At 48.4% G+C, this 21167-nt stretch overlaps 1 protein-coding gene across 2 annotated transcripts in view; it reads left to right on the forward strand.

Moving 5' to 3' along the window:
- LZTS3 (leucine zipper tumor suppressor family member 3) overlaps positions 1-21167 on the forward strand; it is a 161370-nt gene that overhangs the window by 31400 nt on the left and 108803 nt on the right. Inside the window, exon 1 of one of the 2 annotated variants that reach the window (XM_077478024.1) lies at positions 11632-11887. The exons of the other annotated variant lie outside the window; for it this stretch is intronic. The gene's annotated coding sequence lies outside the window, so the exon portion shown is untranslated. Of the gene's footprint in view, positions 1-11631; positions 11888-21167 lie in introns of those variants that run through there. 2 annotated transcript variants of the gene reach the window in all.

Below are 21167 nucleotides of genomic sequence, written 5' to 3' on the forward strand. Positions count from 1 at the left end.
TTGGCAATTGTGCGGTCATACAACACTGTACCCAAATGGAATTTATATAATTTCTTCACACAAATAGAGCTTTTTTTGGTGGTATTTGATCACCACTGGATTTTTTTAGATTTGTTTTTTAGATATTTTTTATTATTTAAGCGAAAAAAATTTGAAAAAAGTATATCTTTTTTTACTTTATGCTATAAAAACATGTCCAATAAAAAAATGTAAACAATCAAATTTCTTCATAAATTTAGGACAAAATGTATTCTCTCAATAAGTGCATTGTGATTGAATTGTGTGAAAGTTGAAGTGTCTACAAACTATGGCATATATACTGGAAGTTTTAATTTTTTATTTTTTTTATACTAGTAATGGTGGTGAACAGCGACTTATAGTGGGCAATCTGACACTAACTGTCACTGACATCACCAGTGACATTGTACTAATGATACTGGCTGAGAAGGGGTTAATATCTAGAGGAAAGCAAGGGGTTAAATGTGTGCCTAACAATGTGTAATGAGTTTATTATGGGCTGCTTTTACTAATCGATGTCGTTGTTTTTTTTTTCAACCAGCCAGATCGCTGCTCAGTGTGCAGAGCCCTGTGTTGTTAGTAAACACAGGGCTCTGTATTGTGATTCGTATGCTGATCAGAAGGCCCCAGCCATAAATCATTGGCTGGGACCTGCTGATGGAATTGTGCTGTACCGAATCACAGCACAGATGGGACTGAGGGCACACGCGCCCCCTACCCGGATATTTCAGACCACGTACATGTATGTGACCCAGCGCAGAGCGGCTGCCCTGTCGCAGTATTTTTGCAATGGGGCAGTCCGCTAGTGGTGCACTGATAAGTGTACTTTAAAAGCGTACTTATCCTGTTCGCTTCCTTGCACTGACTTAAAATACCACCCCCCCTTTCCCTCCACAGATGTCTACTCACCTGGATTACGAAGGATGAGGCCTCAAGTGTTTGTTTACATCTGGCCCACGCCTGCGCAGTGCAACCCTGGGGCTGCCTCTTACCATTTCCCTTATTTTCCAGGTTCTGAACAGGATCCAAGGTCATGGCTATGGTAGCGGCTTCCCATTCCATCTCCTCTGTGTCCCAGCCATCGCTGCTTCTTCCGGCCAATCGGGTGTTCAGACGCCAATGGGGTCTCAGTCCCGCTTCCTGATTGGCCGGGAGGAGAAACAGGAAGACAATAGCGAATATTAATTCGCTATTGCCACACAACTGGGTGGGCTCAGGGCACAGCCCACACTTTTTTAAAGCCAATTAGAGTCTAATCATGTGTATCTAAAAAAATAAAATCCATTGAAATCCATGCGTCCGGCGCCCTGCATGTAGATTAGGGGACGGATACATGGATCGGAGGGGGGAGGGGGGGCGTTGCCGTGGGTCCCTAATGAGCAGAAGCCACTGGCCCCGTCCCAACTTTTTTGAGACGCGCTGCTGCCATCAATTCCAAAATGATCTTATTTTTTTCTTAACCACGTGCCTACTGGGCACTTAAACTCCCCTCCTGCCCAGACCAATTTTCAGCTTTCGGTGCTCTCACACTTTGAATGACAATTACTCAGTCATGCAACACTGTACCCAAATGAATTTTTTGTCCTTTTTTCCCACAAATAGAGCTTTCTTTTGGTGGTATTTGATCACCTTTGGGGTTTTTTACTTTTTGCCCTATAAATGAAAAAGACCAAAAATTTTTGAAAAAAAAACGCATTTTTCTTTGTTTCTGTGATAAAATTATGCAAATTATTAATTTTTCTTCATAAATTTTGGCCACAATTTATACTGCTACATATCTTTGGTAAAAATAACCCAAATTAGTGGATATTATTTGGTCTTTGTGAAAGTTAGAGAGTCTACAAGCTGTGGTGCGAATCGCACAAAATTGATCACATCTGATGTACTGGTGGCCTATCTCATTTCTTGCGACCCGAACAAGCCAGGAAAGTACAAATACCCCCCAAATGACCCCCTTTTGGAAAGTAGACATTCCAAGGTATTTAGTAAGATGCATGGTGAGCTTTTTGATGTCATTTTTTCCCACAATTCTTTGCAAAATGAAGATTTTTTTTTTTCCACAAAATTGTCATTGTAATAGGTTATTTCTCTCACATGGCATGTATACCACAAATGACACCCCAAAATAAATTCTGCTACTCCTCCTGAGTATTACGATACCACATGTGTGGGACTTTTTCACAGCCTGGCCACTTAGAGAGGCCCAACATGCAGGGAGCGCCATCACGTGTTCTAGGAGCATAAATTACACATCTAACTTGTTGACTAACTATTACACTTTTGAAGGCCCTGGAGCACCAGGACAATGACACGTGACACTGATGTGGCACTGATGACAGATGGCACTGATACGTGGCACTGATAACAGATGCCACTAATACGGGGCACTGATGACACGTGACACTGATGACAGATGGCACTAATATGTGGCACTGATGACAGATGGCACTTATACGTGGCACTGATGACACGTGGCACTAATACGTGGATACGTGACAGATGGCACTAATACGTGGCACCGATGACACGTGACACTGATGACAGATGGCACTGATACATAGCATTGATGACACGTGACACTGATAACAGATGGCATGTGACACTGACAGGTGGCATTGATGACAAATGGCACTGATACATGGCACTGATGACACGGGGCACTGATGACAGATGGCACTTATACGTGGCACTGATGACAGATGGCACTGGGGACAGATGGCACTGACAGGTGGCACTGGGGACAGGTGGCACTGGAGACAGGTGGCAGTGGGGGCAGATGGCAGTTTATTAAACTTTTTTTTTTTTTTACTTACGCCCGCTGCAGCCGTTCATCTCTCCCTCCTCACATTGTGTCTGTGTGAGGAGGGAGAGCGGCGCTGAGAGATGATCTCATATGTTTACATATGACATCATCTCTCATTGGACATGCCGATCGTGCTGTAAACGGCCGCTGTGATTGGCTGTTTACAGCGATTGGCTGTGTCCGAGGGACACGGCCAATACAGAACTTCCCCGATGCGCGCTCTCAGGAGTGCGCATTGCGGAAGTAAATAGGAGGACGTCCAGGGACGCCCTCCCGGCAGGTAACATCCGCACTGTAGCCGTATTTCGGCTATAGCGTGGGCCGGAAGTGGTTAAAATGTTTTTCTATATTCTATTGTGAATAAAATATGAGTTTATGAGATTTGCATATCATTTTATTTTGTTTTTATATAGAATTTACACAGCGTCCCAACTTTTCTGGAATTGAGTTTGTATGTGTAGGGACTACAAATAAGCTCAGGTGGGTTTTGACAAAAGTCCAAACCCGCCTGGGCTATCTAGCCGACAATCTGCCAAAGCCAACAGCCAATCTTAGGTAAAGGAGGCCTTCCCTGCCCTGCTGCCACATGTATGCAAGGAGCCTGTATGTGGCTGCGGGGCTGGAAATGCCTTTGCCACCCATGATTGGCTGTTGACTTAGCAGCTTCCCGGTGGGATAGCCCAGGTGGGTTTGTACTCCTGTCTGAACATGCCTGAGCTCATCACTGGTAAGGACCCTGCTATAAGCAGGAGTGTTCTTCTTCTAAATGAATGTAGTGCTGCTGGGCTCTAATCAGCAGATTGATAATTCTGTTTTCTACAGGTTTTCCTCTAAATTCAGGTTATTATTTACTTTTGTCTGCTGCTGTGGAGTGTTCCTGGCAATAGTCTGGGTAGATCCAGTAGCTTGGGTTGTGAAGATTTAGATCTCCCTGGCCAACCATTAAGAGAATTATTGCTGGTGGTGCGTGATGGGGAAGGGTATAAATACTTGGAGAACCTTCTGGAAGCTTTCTTACCTCCCAGGCTTTACCTGGTGAGGACATGTGTGTGTAGCTACTCTATGTGCCTGAGAAGGGTAGAACCAAGTCTCTTTCCTCCCGACAATGGCCTCCTTCCTCCCGACAATGGTCTCCTTCCTCCCGACAATGGTCTCCTTCCTCCCGACAATGGCCTCCTTCCTCCCGACAATGGTCTCCTTCCTCCCGACAATGGTCTCCTTCCTCCCGACAATGGTCTCCTTCCTCCCGATAATGGCCTCCTTCCTCCCGACAATGGCCTCCTTCCTCCCGACAATGGTCTCCTTCCTCCCGACAATGGTCTCCTTCCTCCCGACAATGGTCTCCTTCCTCCCGACAATGGCCTCCTTCCTCCCGACAATGGCCTCCTTCCTCCCGACAATGGCCTCCTTCCTCCCGACAATGGTCTCCTTCCTCCCGACAATGGTCTCCTTCCTCTTGTGCCTCAAGCCCGCTGCAGATTTACTATACTACCACAGTGCCTCCCAACTGCCATAGTGCTCCCAACCTCCCACAGTTTCCCCCAGTGACCCTCAACTAGGGTTGCCACCTCATCCCTTTAAACCCGAACACATATGAATTACACAGGTTCTAAGGCTAATTAAATGCAGATAAAGCACCAAGTGAGTTTAATTACCACCTTAATCAGCCATAGAACCTGTGTAATTAATATGTTCAACCCTACCCTCAACCCCCCCTTCCCTCTCCACATGCACATACTGCTCCAAGGCCCCATAAGAGCCCTTGGCTCCCATAGTGCCCCCAGCCTCCCAGAGTGCCCCCTGCCTGCAGCTGAGCCTGCAGCTCTCCATAGTGTCCCCAACATCCATAAGTGTCCCACAGTTCCTCCCAACCCTCCACAGTGCCTAGCAGTCCTAGCCCTCTTGGTGCCCTCCTGCCTATCGTAGTGCCTCTGCAAAGCCCCCAGTCTCCCTGAGAAACCCCAGCTTGGCATGTTCTCCCTGGGCTCTAGGTGAGCTTGCCCGGGCACTGCTTCTTGGCATAGGTGCTGTGTGGACCAACCTGGAGCGGTGAGACTGATAGTGAGGCTGGAGTTCAGCTTTAAAGCGGCGTTCCACCCATTTTATATACTTGATGTCTATTATATTCCCTTTGATAAACCTTTTACCAATGGCAATTGTTACTTGTTTTGTTTTTTGCATGGAAATACCTTTTATTGTATGCTTTCACCCGCACTTCCGGCATGTCCCCGCCTAAGCGATTTCGTCACTAGGCGATTCATAATGGCTTCTGGGATAGCATTGTCATGTATCGCCTAGGAATCGCCTACTGCCAAAATCTCGCAATGGCAACCTGTTAGGAAGAAGGAGAGCCACATACAAGCATTACTGCGCATGCGTGAGATCAGGAGGTGCATGCTGGGTAGCCAGCTGCACGGAAATCCCGGGAATGAAGACAGGAAGGCTTCAGATGCCCACAGCTAAAATGGAACCTGCCTTAAAAAATTAAAAATAAAAAAGGAAAAGTGCAACACATATGACATGTTGTAAATGTTAATGTACATGTTTGGACAAATGCAGTTTTTAAAAAAAATAAGTGTTTTGGGGACTGGAACTCCCCTTTAAATAATCCCGACATTGGGACTGACGTTTTATGCCCGCATTGTGAAACAATCAGACTTCAGACTATTTAGATTTTACTTCTGTTTATGTAAAACAACAGCTGCACCCAACTTCAGCCGCACTCGGCAAAATATGTTATTGCTTGACAAATCAAAGATGATTATAAAAACTGTTGCGATCTGACAATTACGCAATTTAGCCCAAATACCAGGCTTGTTTAATAAGGCAATGCGGAGTGCAATGATGAGATGAAAGGCGCACTCACCCACTCATATCTGTTCTGCTTTTGACTCCATTATTGGGCTGGGTACGGTGAACTGAAATCTAATTGCTATAGGCTATCACACACTGTCAGTGCAACTTTTGGAAGGGTTAGAATCCCTACCAGGTTTTTATTGCTGTCTGCGATTCACCCTATTTCTCCTGGTGACTATTGCCCAATAATGGAAAATCCAAAATACTATAGTTGTCGCCAGAACGGGAATATAGGGAAAATCTGGCAGTGGGGTCACCTGTTCGAGTCAAGTCAGAATTGTCCTTCGTTTCCTGTTGTGTCTCCGGGACAGGAAGTGAAACGGAATCTCCTCAATGGGACACTGACAGTGGTTTTAACTATTTACGACTCAAAGCAAGACTGAGAAAAGAAGCTTTAACTCTAAATATATTTTAATTGCTTATAATCTGTGCATGTTAGAAAAAATCTTGAGGAAATTAAAGTGAGCTTTTTATGTTAGGTAAAAAAGGGCAGATGACACTGCTAAATTGTTTTTAAATGTACAGATTCCAGGGCTGTCATCCTAATGTTGGTTTCAGCATTCAACAAGTTCTGGAATTAGCTAAGAAGCTGGGAGTTGGGCCATGAAAGTTTCACTTTAATTAGTGCTACAGAAGACTTTGTGAGACAAGGATGAGGTCAGTGCTTCTCAAACTTTTTTAGTTGCAGCATCAATGCAAAATCTTGAGGCACCTCAATCGAGAATGTAGAAGATGTAAATGTTGCTTATCAATGAGCCTGGGATGATGCACTCAAACATCTTGATGGAATTAACTTCTCATCAGAGGTTCCCCCATCGCATCAGAGATCCCCAGTCACATCTAAGGTCCCATCATATCAAAGGTTCCCTCATCACATCAGAGGTCCCCCCATCACATCAGTCGTTCCATCATCACATCAGTCGTTTCATCATCACATCAAAGGTCACCTCGCCATATCAAAGGTTCCATAATCACATCAAACGTTCCCTCATCACAACAGAGCTTCCCCCATCACATCAAAGGTCCCCCATCACATCAGAGGTTCCCCATTACATCAGAGGTTCCCCATTACATCAGAGGTCCTTCATCACATCAGAGGTCCCATCACATCAAAGGTTCCCACATCATATCAGAGGTCCCATCACATCAAAGGTTCCCACATCATATCAGAGGTCCCATCACATCAAAGGTTCCCACATCATATCAGAGGTCCCATCACATCAAAGGTTCCCACATCATATCAGAGGTCCCATCACATCAAAGGTTCCCACATCATATCAGAGGTCCCATCACATCAAAGGTTCCCACATCATATCAGAGGTCCCATCTCATCAAAGGTTCTCTCATCCTATCAAAGGTCTCCCATCACCAGTGTTGGTCATCTTACTTTAAAAAAGTAATTAGTTAAGTTACAAATTGCTTCTCCCAAAAAGTAATTGCGTTAGTAACTCGGTTACTACATTGGAAAAGTAATTAGTTACTCAGCAAAGTAACTGTGACAGGGGTGGCAGCGGTGGTACTTGAGGGGGTGGCAGTGGTGGTACTTGAGGGGTGGCAGCAGTGGTACTTGAGGGGTGGCAGCAGTGGTACTTGAGGGGTGGCAGCAGTGGTACTTGAGGGGTGGCAGTGGTGGTGGTGTACTTGGGGGGATGGCAGTTGTGGTGGTGTACAGTACTTGGGGGTGGCAGCAGTGGTACTTGGGGGGGGGTGGCAGTGGTGGTGGTGTACTTGGAGGGGTGGCAGTGGTGGTGATGTACTTGGGGGGGTGGCAGTGGTGCTGGTGTACAGTACTTGGGGGGTGGCAGCGGTGGTACTTGGGGGGTGGCAGCGGTGGTGTACTTGGGGGGGTGGTAGGCAGCAGTGGTACTTGGGGGGGTGGCAGCGGTGGTGGTGCCAACCTCTCCCACCACTACCTCTGCCTCTTACTGATCCCATCCCCTACCACCACTGATCTCATCCCTACCGTATCCCCCCATCACCTCTGTTGTAGAAGTGATGGTGGGTGGGTAGGGATGGGATCTGTAAGAAGCAGAGGTGGTGGAGAACTTGGGATGGATCGATTCGAAATGTCAGACAGTCACTTACTTGAATGCCTCCAGGGATGCCTTTCCTCATGGGGAGAGAGAGAGACCCTCCCCTTCACTCGATTGGTGTCAGCTGGTCAGCTGACTTCATTTTTTAGTGTCCGCCCGCCTCCCTACATTCTCTCTCTCTCTCTGGATAGGCGGGGCAGGATGGGGCGGTCTCTCTGAGTCTCAGCCTCTTCTCAGCTCAGCGGGCGAAAGCCCCCCTCCCCGCGGCAGAACGAACGGCCAGGCAGCGCGGCCATGGTAGGCCTCCCAAGCGGTAGATGTAATTGCGGTAATGCTGCCCAAGTAATGGGAACTGAGTTACCATGAGGGGAAGAGTAATCAGTTAGACTACTCATTACCCTCTAAAGTAACTGCGTTAAGTAACTCATATTCAGTCCGGCCATCATATAGCATCCGCCCCATACTGCGCATGCGCAGTACGGGGCAGAAGAAGCTTCGTAAAATTTCTGAAGCTGAACGGCGCCTGCGCCGTGAGTGGAGGTGGTAGCCCCACCATCCAAGCGGACATAGGGTTGTGAAAATTAGGTGGCCCCTTGCGGGCGAGCTTCGCTCGCCACGCTTCGGGCTCGGCCTCGCTGCGCTCGGCTCTTTTTTATTCCTACTCTATGTGCACTTAGATGGTGGGGCTAGAACCTGGACTCAGTGCGCAGGCGCCGTTCCCCCTTGGCTATTTTCGGAATCTGTGTTGCTGTGTACTGCGCATGCGCAGTACACAGCGGACGCTATCTGATGGGAGACCTTATATGATAAGACACCGCCCCCCCCCCAGCCCCCCCGTTTTACTTACCTGACCCCTTGAAAGTCCCGCGCTAGCCCCCGACATCCTCTTCGCTGCTCAGCCTGGCCATTGATTGGCTAGAGTGGATGGATTGAAAGCAACGCAGCCATTGGCTCGCGCTGCTGTCAATCAAATCCAATGTCGCGGCATGCCGGGGGGCGGGGCCGAGTGATACAGTTAGCGGCTATAGCGGCCGGCTGTATCACGGGAGCACACCCGCAAATACTTCTCACCATGCGAGGAGCTTACATGAATGTGAGAAGTACTTGCGGGGGAAGCCGTGACAGCCGCTGAGGGACCCCAGAAGAGCAGGTTCGGGGCCACTCTGTGCAAAACGAGCTGTACAGTGGAGGTAAGTATAACATGTTTGTTATTTAAAAAATAAAAATAAAAAATTCCCTTTACAATCACTTTAAGTTGAATCGTTTCAAAATCCAATTGTCACAGTGGCAGAAAGTGAGGTGAAATCTTCTGAACTCTGTTACAGGAGCTACACTTAAAAAATGTCCCCGTTCCAACTTTGTAAACAAGGCAGATCCCCGTTCTGACCGGGGACATCTCAGAGATCTTCTTTTCCCAGTGATCGAGAACAGTGATCTCTGTCACTGGTAGCCCATCCCCCCTACAGTTATAAGGGAACACACTTAACACCTTGATTGCCCCCTAGTGTTAAACCGGAGTTCCACCCAAAAATGAAACTTCCGCTGATCCTGTCCCCCCCCCCCCCCTTTCAGGGGGGTGGTGGGAGCAGATACCTGTCTAATCCAGATATTTGCTCCCACTTCGGGCAGAATCCACGGCGGTGACCATTCAGAACGCACAGCGCGACTTGCTTATGCGCAGTAGGGAACCAGGCTCTGATGCCGGCGCCTTCACACGGGAACCGAGGGGCCAGTACAGCTTCGGTGAGGAGATTGAAGGCGCCCTGGACAGGTAAGTGTCCTTATTTTAAAAGTCAGCAGCTGCAGTATTTGTAGCTGCTGACTTTTAATTATTTTTTTTTTTCCCGGTGAAACTCAGTTTTAACCCCTTCCCTGCCAGTGTCATTTATACAGTAATCATTGGCTATTTTTAGCGCTCATCGTTGTATAAACGTCAATGGTCCCAAAAAAGGTGTCAAAAGTGTCTGATCTGTCCACCACAATGTCGCAGTCCCACAAAAAAATCGCTGATCGCCACCATTACTAGTAAAAAAATAAATAAATAAAAATGCCTTAAATCTATCCGCTATTTTGTAGACGCATGATCAGTGCACTTTTTTTGCACTGATTAATGTAATAATGTCACCGGTCCCCGAAAAGTATCATTTGGGGGGGGGGGGGGGTCAGATTATAATTAATAAACTATTTTTATACTCTATATACTCCTCTATCTTGTACGTGCCTTAAAAGTCCACCATCAGGGTTTTTTTTTGTTTTTTAGCCCTTACCAGTAAAAACAATAAAAGAAAATTAAAGTCCCTAAATCTATCCCATAGTTTGTAGACGTGATAACTTTTGCACAAACTAATCAATATATGTTGTGATTTATTTTATTTATTTTTTACCAAAAATATGTAGAAGAATATATATCAGCCTGAACTGATGAATACATTTTTTTTTTTTTGCATATGTATTATAGCAGAAAGTAAAAAATATTGTTTATTTTTTTCAAAATTGTCACTCTTTTTTTGTTTTTCTAGTGCACAAAATTAAAACCGCAGAGGTGATCAAATAGTGGGGGAAAAGGACATAAATTTCGTTTGGGTACAACGTCGCACGACCGCGCAATTGTCAGCTAAAATGATGCAGTGCCGTATCGCAAAAAATGGCCTGATCATTAAAGGGGAGAATCTTCCGGTGCTTAAGTGGTTAAAATGCCTTGATGAGTGGTGACAGTTTGGGGGGAGAGGACGTTCCTGTTGCATGTAGGTTATACCCACGTATGATGCTGAACCTCCAGAAAGATCTGAATTAAAAGTGCAAGCCAGGGACTTTCAGGATGGGGAGGAATGTGCTAGATGATGCCGGATGTCTTCCAGCCAGGAAAACGAGGCAGGCTCTGAGCTGCTGCAGCTTCTCATGCACACTTTGAGATGCTCACAGTGTGCAGTGAAATCAGAGTAAGCCGTTTCAGTCCAGGAGAGGAGCAAGGCAGGGGTCCAGCTTTAGGGCCGGTGAGAAGCAAGGCCGGGGTCCAGCTTAAGGCCCGGTGAGGAGCAAGGCTGGGGTCCAGCTTTAGGGCCAGTGAGGAGCAAGGCTGGGGACCAGCTTTAGGGCCAGTGAGGAGCAAGGCTGGGGTCCAGCTTTAGGGCCAGTGAGGAGCAAGGCTGGGGTCCAGCTTTAGGGCCAGTGAGGAGCAAGGCTGGGGTCCAGCTTTAGGAGAGGAGCAAGGCTGGGGTCCAGCTTTAGGAGAGGAACAAGGCTGGGGTCCAGCTTTAGGAGAGGAGCAAGGCTGGGGTCCAGCTTTAGGAGAGGAGCAAGGCTGGGGTCCAGCTTTAGGAGAGGAGCAAGGCTGGGGTCCAGCTTTAGGAGAGGAGCAAGGCTGGGGTCCAGCTTTAGGAGAGGAACAAGGCTGGGGTCCAGCTTTAGGAGAGGAGCAAGGCTGGGGTCCAGCTTTAGGAGAGGAGCAAGGCTGGGGTCCAGCTTTAGGAGAGGAGCAAGGCCGGGGTCCAGCTTTAGGAGAGGAGCAAGGCTGGGGTCCAGCTTTAGAAGAGGAACAAGGCTGGGGTCCAGTTTTTGGGCCGATGAGGAGTAAGGCTGGGGTCCAGCTTTAGGAGAGGAGCAAGGCTGGGGTCCAGCTTTAGGAGAGGAGCAAGGCTTGGGTCCAGCTTTTGGGCCGATGAGGAGTAAGGCTGGGGTCCAGCTTTAGGAGAGGAGCAAGGCTGGGGTCCAGCTTTAGGAGAGGAGCAAGGCTTGGGTCCAGCTTTTGGGCCGATGAGGAGTAAGGCTGGGGTCCAGCTTTAGGGCTGGTGAAGAGCAGTAGCGGATGTGCGGTTCCGTCCTCCGAAGGGCTGATGGAGAAATCGTTGAATTCTCTTGGCAGTTGAGTTGGCACTGTGGGATGCCGGAGCCGTATACCCACCTACATACCAACCCACTCGGGCAGTCATCCCAACTGAACACTGCGTGCTACATAGAGACGTGACTCAGTGTGCTGGTTAACAGGCACACACACACACACACACCGGAGAAGCAGCGCCCGCTTCCTCTGTGTGTGCGATGAGGAGGATTCCGGGATTGCTGGCCGATGCTGCAGTGCTGGGAAAGGAGGAGGACGTGTGTGGCCGGTGAGGAGGGAGCGCAGGCAGCCGGGATTCAGGAGGCCCTGTGTACGCCAAGGAGAGAAGACTCCGGAAAGGTAACAGGAGGGGGGCTCCTTACTGCTCCAGCTAATCACAGCTTGCAGGATCCTTCCCGGCGTCAGCACTCACTGCTGCCTTTCACGTTTTCTCCTTTTCTTTTCCCCGAAGGCTGTAATGTGCATTTTCCAGAGAACGTTATCCGCTCTGCAGGGAATACCGATTGTCATAGTGATGTGACCCCATAGTATACGTGTACTGCTGTCATATATCCATATACATACATGTGTGTATGCAACACTGTCATATATCCATATACATACGTGTGTGTGTGTGCACCACTGTCATATATCCATATACATACATGTGTGTATGCAACACTGTCATATATCCATATACATACATGTGTGTGCACCACTGTCATATATCCATATACATACATGTGTGTATGCAACACTGTCATATATCCATATACATACATGTGTGTGCACCACTGTCATATATCCATATACATACGCGTGTGTGTGTGTGTGTGTGCACCGCTGTCATATATCCATCTACATGCATGTGTGTATGCACCACTGTCATATCTAGCAACACATACATGTGTGTGTGCGCACCACTGTCATATATCCATATACATACATGTGTGTGTGCACCGCTGTCATATATAGGGATACATACATGTGTGTGTGCACCGCTGTCATATATAGGGATACATACATGTGTGTGTGCACCACTGTCATATATCCATATACATACATGTGTGTGTGCACCGCTGTCATATATAGCGATACATACATGTGTGTGTGTGCACCGATGTCATATATCCATCTACATGCATGTGTGTAAACACCACTGTCATATCTAGCAACACATACATGTATGTGTGCACCACTGTCATATATCCATATACATACGTGTGTGTGCACCACTGTCATATATCCATATATATACATGTGTTTGTGCACCGCTGTCATATATAGCGATACATACATGTGTGTGTGCACCACTGTCATATATCCATATACATACATGTGTGTGTGCACCACTGTCATATATAGAGATATATACATGTGTGTGTGTGCACCGCTGTCATATATCCATATACATACGTGTGTGTGTGCGCACCACTGTCATATATCCATATACATGTGTGTGTGCACCACTGTCTTATAACCATATACATACATGTGTGTGTGTGTGCGCCGCTGTCATATATAGTGATACATACATGTGTGTGTGTGTGTGCACCGCTGTCATATATCCATATACATACATGTGTGTGCACCACTGTCATATATCCATATACATACATGTGTCTTTGTACCGCTGTCATATATAGCGATACATACATGTGTGTGCACCACTGTCATATATCCATATACATACATGTGTCTTTGTACCGCTGTCATATATAGCGATACATACATGTGTGTGCACCACTGTCATATATCCATATACATACATGTGTGTGTGCACCACTGTCATATATAGAGAGACATACATGTGTGTGTGCACCGCTGTCATATATCCATATACATAAGTGTATGTGCACCACTGTCATATATACATATATGTGTGAGTGCACCCATGTCATATATCCATATACTTACATGTGTGTGTGAACTGCTTTCATATATCTATAAACATATGTGTGTGTGTGCGTGTACCGGTGTTATATACATAGAGATACATACATGTGTGTGTTTACCGGTGTTATATATAGAGATTCGTACGTGCGTGTGTGCACCGGTGCTATATAAAGAGATACATACATGTGTGTGTGCGCCGGTGTAATATATAGCGATACATACATGTGTGTGTGCAGCAGTGTTATTTATATATATATATATAGATACATACGTGTGTTTGTGCACCGTTGATATATATAGATATACATATGTGTATGCATCCATGTTATATATAGAGATACATATGTGTGTGTGTGCACCGGTGTTATATATAGAGATATATACATGTGTGTGTGCAGCGGTGTTATATATAGAGACACGTACATGTGTGTGCACCAGTGGTACTGTATATTTCTCTTTGTTTTCATAGATTTCAGACTACATTTATACACATGTACCCCAGATATAGGTTCAAATATACATAAACTCAGATGTAGACTTGCTCTTTTGGCTTTATATACAGCAGTATGATTACAGGGATGTATGCACATAGGTGATTTATGTTGTCTTCTAGCACACTGTATCTGTAAGATTTATAGGTGAGGCTGTAATCGTGTTCTGGTAACCTTTCCCCTGGCAGGCATCTTGATAGTACGAGTACACTCTGGTGGGCCAAATGTCTTCTTATACTGTATAGCTGAGAGATACCTGCCATAGATCTCCTAGGCTAGTCTATGGTTCAGACTAACCTGACAAAGTCTTTTTCCACCTGCTCCCAACTGTCCCAGATTCACCGGGACTGTCCTGGGATTTCAAGAAAATCCCGGGGACCTGCGAATCTGGGCAGAATCCCGCAGCAGAGCCCAGTGCCAGGTCACATTCCGGCATTTGACCCCACTGATCTACCTGGCAGGTGAGCACCATGCAGCAGCTGTCAAGGCTGAGACTTGCTCAGTGCCCAGCCAGAGCAGGCCCCCCACCCACCAGGGGCGTTGCTAGGTGGCAAAAGGACCAGAGGCTTCAGCCCGAAGTCCAAGGCCAGAAGGGGTTGTTTTTTTTGGCTGGGCCATGACACTGATGGTAGTGACCTACATACACTGACCTACCTACACTGACGATAGTGACATACCTACACTCACCTGCCTGATCTACATACACTGGACATTTACATACACTGGCCTACATACACTAACTGTAGTGACCTACCTACACTGACATGCCTGACCTACCTACACTGACTGACCTACACATACACTGACATTTACATACACTGACCTACCTACACTGACTTGCCTGAACTACCTATACTGACTGACCTACACATGCACTGACATATACATACACTGACCTACCTACACAGACTTGCCTGAACTACCTATACTGACTGACATTTACATACACTGACATTTACATACACTGACCTACCTACACAGACTTGCCTGAACTACCTATACTGACTGACATTTACATACACTGACATTTACATACACTGACCTACCTACACTGACATTTACATACACACCTACCTACACTGACATTTACATACACTGACCTACCTACACTGACATTTACATATACTGATCTACCTACACTGACATTTACAAACACTGACCTACCTACACTGACCTACCTATACTGACATTAACATACACTGACATTTACCTACACTGACCCACATACACTGTCTCACCTACCTCAGCTGTGGTGTGCTGTGTCACAGCAGCCAGGCAGCCAGTCCTCAGAGGAGGAGCCAAGGAGGAGAGGAGAGCGGGTCGCCCGAGCGCAAAGCGGGGATGTGGCGCAGCAGCCGCTTTGTAATTCCCGGCTTCTGGATTCAACAGCGCCTATGATGGACGTCACACGTCCCGCAGTCCCGGCATTGGACCAGTGGGACGTCCATCATAGATGTGCAGGCTCCAGAAGACGGGACCTGCTATGGCACTCGGCCTCACTTGGCCCCACTCGGCCAAACTCGGCAGTGCTCGGGATCAGATTGGTCCCGGCGCTCGTCGCAGCACTCGGGGCTAGCAATGGAGACCCTGCAGAGCTGACACTCGGGGCTTTAGGGGGTCACATTCGGGGCTTTGGCCCCCCAGCCACCCCCTCCCAACGCCCCTGCCACCCACTCATCAGGCAGTTGTACGGCCTGCAGAATGGGAGAGTAGGCTACGTCTGCTCCACCTCCACCCCATGTCCCCCTGTGCCTGCCCACAACCCTTGGCATGCAGCCAATCCTGTGACTGTGAAGGGGCTTGTGGGGGTGGGAATTTTGGAGCAGTGCTTATGATGTTGCTGCCTGAGGCTCTGGGTGAGTGAACAACTGAACTCTCCCCTCTAGCTCTTCCCAGGGGTGGATCCAGAGTCTAGTCTCGGGAGGGGCACTGCTAAAAAATATGTTTTTTTGGGGGCATTTTATATGGGAAATGGCTGGTATTGGCGCTTCAATCATTACGGCACCATGGTTGTTATGGTGTCAGGATGATTGAAGCGCATTATTTCTATTAATACATTGTAATATAAAATTAAATGGTTCAACTCACCATAATGCAGAATCAGTGGGAGCCCAGAGGGTGTCATTTGCCATGTCGCCTGCCACCAAATGTGGATTGTCACTTGCCACGTCACTTGTCACCAAATGCGGATTGTTACTTGCCACGTCACCTGCCACACATTGCGGATTGTCACTTGCCACGTTGCCTGCCACACATTGCGGATTGCCACTTGCCACGTAGCCTGCCACACATTGCGGATTGCCACTTGCCACGTCACCTGCCACACATTGCGGATTGTCACTTGCCACGTTGCCTGCTACACATTGCGGATTGCCACTTGCCACGTAGCCTGCCACACATTGCGGATTGTCACTTGCCACGTCACCTGCCACACATTGTGGATTGTCACTTGCCACGTTGCCTGCCACCAGATGCGGATTGCCACATAGCCTGCCACACATTGCGGATTGCCACTTGCCACGTCACCTGCCACACATAGCGGATTGTCACTTGCCACGTTGCCTGCCACACATTGCGGATTGCCACTTGCCACGTAGCCTGCCACACATTGCGGATTGTCACTTGCCACGTCACCTGCCACACATTGCGGATTGTCACTTGCCACACGCCTGCCACCAGATGTGGATTGCCACGTAGCCTGCCACACATTTGCGGATTATCACTTGCCACGTCACCTGCCACACATTGCTGATTGTCACTTGCCACGTAGCCTGCCACACATTGCGGATTGTCACTTGCCATGTCGCCTTCCACACATTGCGGATTGCCACATGCCACCTCACCTGCCACACATTGCGGATTGTCACTTGCCACGTAGCCTGCCACACATTGCAGATTGTCACTTGCCACGTCACTTGTCACCAAATGCGGATTGTTACTTACCACGTCACCTGCCACACATTGCGGATTGCCATGTCACCTGCCACACATTGCGGATTGTCACTTGCCACGTTGCCTGCCACACATTGCGGATTGCCACTTGCCACGTAGCCTGCCACACATTGCGGACTGCCACTTGCCACGTCACCTGCCACACATTGCGGATTGTCACTTGCCACGTTGCCTGCTACACATTGCGGATTGCCACTTGCCACGTAGCCTGCCACACATTGCGGATTGTCACTTGCCATGTCACCTGCCACACATTGTGGATTGTCACTTGCCACGTTGCCTGCCACCAGATGTGGATTGCCACGTAGCCTGCCACACATTGCGGATTGCCACTTGCCACGTCACCTGCCACACATTGCGGATTGTCACTTGCCACGTTGCCTGCCACACATTGCGGATTGCCACTTGCCACGTAGCCTGCCACACATTGCGGATTGTCACTTGCCACGTCACCTGCCACACATTGCGGATTGTCACTTGCCACACGCCTGCTACCAGATGCGGATTGCCACGTAGCCTGCCACACATTGCGGATTATCACTTGCCACGTCACCTGCCACACATTGCTTATTGTCACTTGCCACGTAGCCTGCCACACATTGCGGATTGTCACTTGCCACGTCGCCTTCCACACATTGTGGATTGTCACTTGCCATGTCGCCTTCCACACATTGCGGATTGCCACATGCCACGTCACCTGCCACACATTGCGGATTGTCACTTGCCACGTTGCCTGCCACCAGATGCGGATTGCCACGTAGCCTGCCACACATTGCGGATTGCCACTTGCCACGTCACCTGCCACACATTGCGGATTGTCACTTGCCACGTTGCCTGCCACACATTGCGGATTGCCACTTGCCACGTAGCCTGCCACACATTGCGGATTGTCACTTGCCACGTCACCTGCCACACATTGCGGATTGTCACTTGCCACACGCCTGCCACCAGATGTGGATTGCCACGTAGCCTGCCACACATTTGCGGATTATCACTTGCCACGTCACCTGCCACACATTGCTGATTGTCACTTGCCACGTAGCCTGCCACACATTGCGGATTGTCACTTGCCATGTCGCCTTCCACACATTGCGGATTGCCACATGCCATGTCACCTGCCACACATTGCGGATTGTCACTTGCCACGTAGCCTGCCACACATTGCAGATTGTCACTTGCCACGTCACTTGTCACCAAATGCGGATTGTTACTTACCACGTCACCTGCCACACATTGCGGATTGCCATGTCACCTGCCACACATTGCGGATTGTCACTTGCCACGTTGCCTGCCACACATTGCGGATTGCCACTTGCCACGTAGCCTGCCACACATTGCGGACTGCCACTTGCCACGTCACCTGCCACACATTGCGGATTGTCACTTGCCACGTTGCCTGCTACACATTGCGGATTGCCACTTGCCACGTAGCCTGCCACACATTGCAGATTGTCACTTGCCATGTCACCTGCCACACATTGTGGATTGTCACTTGCCACGTTGCCTGCCACCAGATGCGGATTGCCACGTAGCCTGCCACACATTGCGGATTGCCACTTGCCACGTCACCTGCCACACATTGCGGATTGTCACTTGCCACGTTGCCTGCCACACATTGCGGATTGCCACTTGCCACGTAGCCTGCCACACATTGCGGATTGTCACTTGCCACGTCACCTGCCACACATTGCGGATTGTCACTTGCCACACGCCTGCCACCAGATGCGGATTGCCACGTAGCCTGCCACACATTGCGGATTATCACTTGCCACGTCACCTGCCACACATTGCTTATTGTCACTTGCCACGTAGCCTGCCACACATTGCGGATTGTCACTTGCCACGTCGCCTTCCACACATTATGGATTGTCACTTGCCATGTCGCCTTCCACACATTGCGGATTGCCACATGCCACGTCACCTGCCACACATTGCGGATTGTCACTTGCCACGTAGCCTGCCACACATTGCAGATTGTCACTTGCCACGTCGCCTGCCACACATTGCGGATTGCCACTTGCCGCGTAGTCTGCCACACATTGCGGATTGCCACTTGCCACATAGCCTGCCACACATTGCGGATTGTCACTTGCCCAGTCGCCTTCCACACATTGTGGATTGCCACTTGCCACGTAGTCTGCCACACATTGCGGATTGCCACTTGCCACGTAGTCTGCCACACATTGCGGATTGCCACTTGCCACGTAGTCTGCCACACATTGCGGATTGCCACTTGCCACGTAGTCTGCCACACATTGCGGATTGCCACTTGCCACGTAGCCTGCCACACATTGCGGATTGTCACCTACTGTGTCACTTTTCTGCTAAGGTGTTCTTTTGTTGAGTCCTAGAGTGAAGATAGGCAGCAGAGAGATGATGTAATCTCTCTGCTGCACACAGTTTCCCGCACAGTGAGGGCGGAACTGGAGGGCTGCAGGGCAGTGAGAGATGATGTCATCTCCCTGCTCCCCTGCCTGCTGGCTTCCTGATTGGCCAGCAGCCCTCCTAAGCTGCCCCCCCCACCCATCCACGCAATCACCCGCGGAACCGGCCGCGCTGGCACCCACGGAACCGGCTGCGCTGGTACCCGCGGAACCGGCCGCTCTGGTACCCGCGGAACCGGCCGCGATTGCACCCGCGGAACCGGCCGAGCTGTCATCAGCTGGCGGTATTCTCGGAGGGGGCAATTGACCCGTTGCCCCCCCCGGATCCGCCCCTGGCTCTTCCTTCCATCTAATCCTGCCTTCCACATTTTATAGTGATCCTTCTTGCCTTCCATGGGCCATAGTGATCCTGCCTTCCATCTGCCATAGTGATCCTTTCTGCATTTCATGTGTCATAGTGATCCTTCCTTCAGTGTACCATAATGATCCTTCCTGCCTTCCATGTGCCATAGTGATCATTCCTGCCTCCCATGTGCTATAGTGATCCTTCCTGCCTTCCATGTGCCATTGTTATCCTTACAGCCTTCCATATACCATAGTGATCCTTCTTGTCTTCCATGTGCCATAGTGATTGTTACTGCCTTCCATATACCATACTGATCCTTTCTGCCTTACATGTGCCATTTTTATTCTTCCAACCTTCCATATACCATAGTGATCCTTCTTGTCTTCCATGTGCCATAGTGATTCTTCCTGCCTTCCATATACCATACTGATCCTTCCTGCCTTCAATGTGCCATAGTGATCCTTCCTGCCTTCCATGTGTCATAGTGATCCTGCCTTCCATGTGCCATAGTGATCCTGCCTTCCATGTGCCATACTGATCCTTCCTGCCCTCCTATCATGTTTGGACACCCTCAAATTCACTATTTCCCTGAAATGTCCCCCAGGATCCAGTCTGGGGAGTCCACTAAGGAAATATCTGCCTGACACTTAAAGTGGAAGTAAACTCCCCTATCGTTTTCAGCCAAGGAAGCTGCCATCTTTGCCTCTGTTTAATCTTCAACTGCTATGGTGCTGCACATGTGATTCGTTATGACATCAGCCATTGAATGGTTTGATAGTTTGGCTGAGAGCACAACCAATGTGCAGTTAGCATTCCCGGCATGCCTTTTTTTTAACTGTTTAAATCCATGGGTTTACTTCCACTTTAAGGGGGCATCCAAAAACCAATGACTTGTGAGTACAGGCCTAAGTGTAGGATCTGGGTAACTGCTACTGCTTTTAACCCCCTGGTGCCCCTGGCTTGCCTGGCCTGGAACATTATTTATGGTGTCCCAGTGCTCTCCATACCCTAAGCTGTTGCTGATGGGGCTGTTCTAAGAAGTAGCTGCAGAAAAGAAGAATCTCCTAAGATTGTTTCCTCAGCGTTCTGGAATATTCCATAGCTCCCTGTGCCCTATCCAAGTTATCCAACAATAAACTTTAAAAAGGCAACCCCTAGACTATGAATTGAGCCAGAGGAGTGGATGTTGTTGTGTGCCTGGCTGCTGTTGTATATACAGTGCCTTGAAAAAGTATTCACACCCCTTGAAAATTTCCACATTTTTTCATGTTACAACCAAAAAAGTAAATGTATTTTTCTGGTATTTTATGTGATAGACCAACACAAAGTGGCACATAATTGTGAAGTGGAAGGAAAATGATAAATGGTTTTCAATTTTTTTTACAAATAAATATCTGAAAAGTGTGAGGTACATTTGTATTCAGCCCCCTTTAGTCTGAGACCCCTAAATAAAGTCTAGTGGAAGCAATTGCCTTCAGAAGTCACCTAATTAGTAAATACAGTCCACCTGTGTGTAATTGAATCTCCTTTTAAATATAGCTGTTTTGTGAAGCCCTCCGAGGTTTGTTAGA

The sequence above is a fragment of the Lithobates pipiens genome, unplaced genomic scaffold (assembly GCF_037356315.1).
Source record: "Lithobates pipiens isolate NorthernLeopardFrog02 unplaced genomic scaffold, aLitPip1_a1.2 Scaffold_13, whole genome shotgun sequence".
NCBI lineage: Eukaryota > Metazoa > Chordata > Amphibia > Anura > Ranidae > Lithobates > Lithobates pipiens.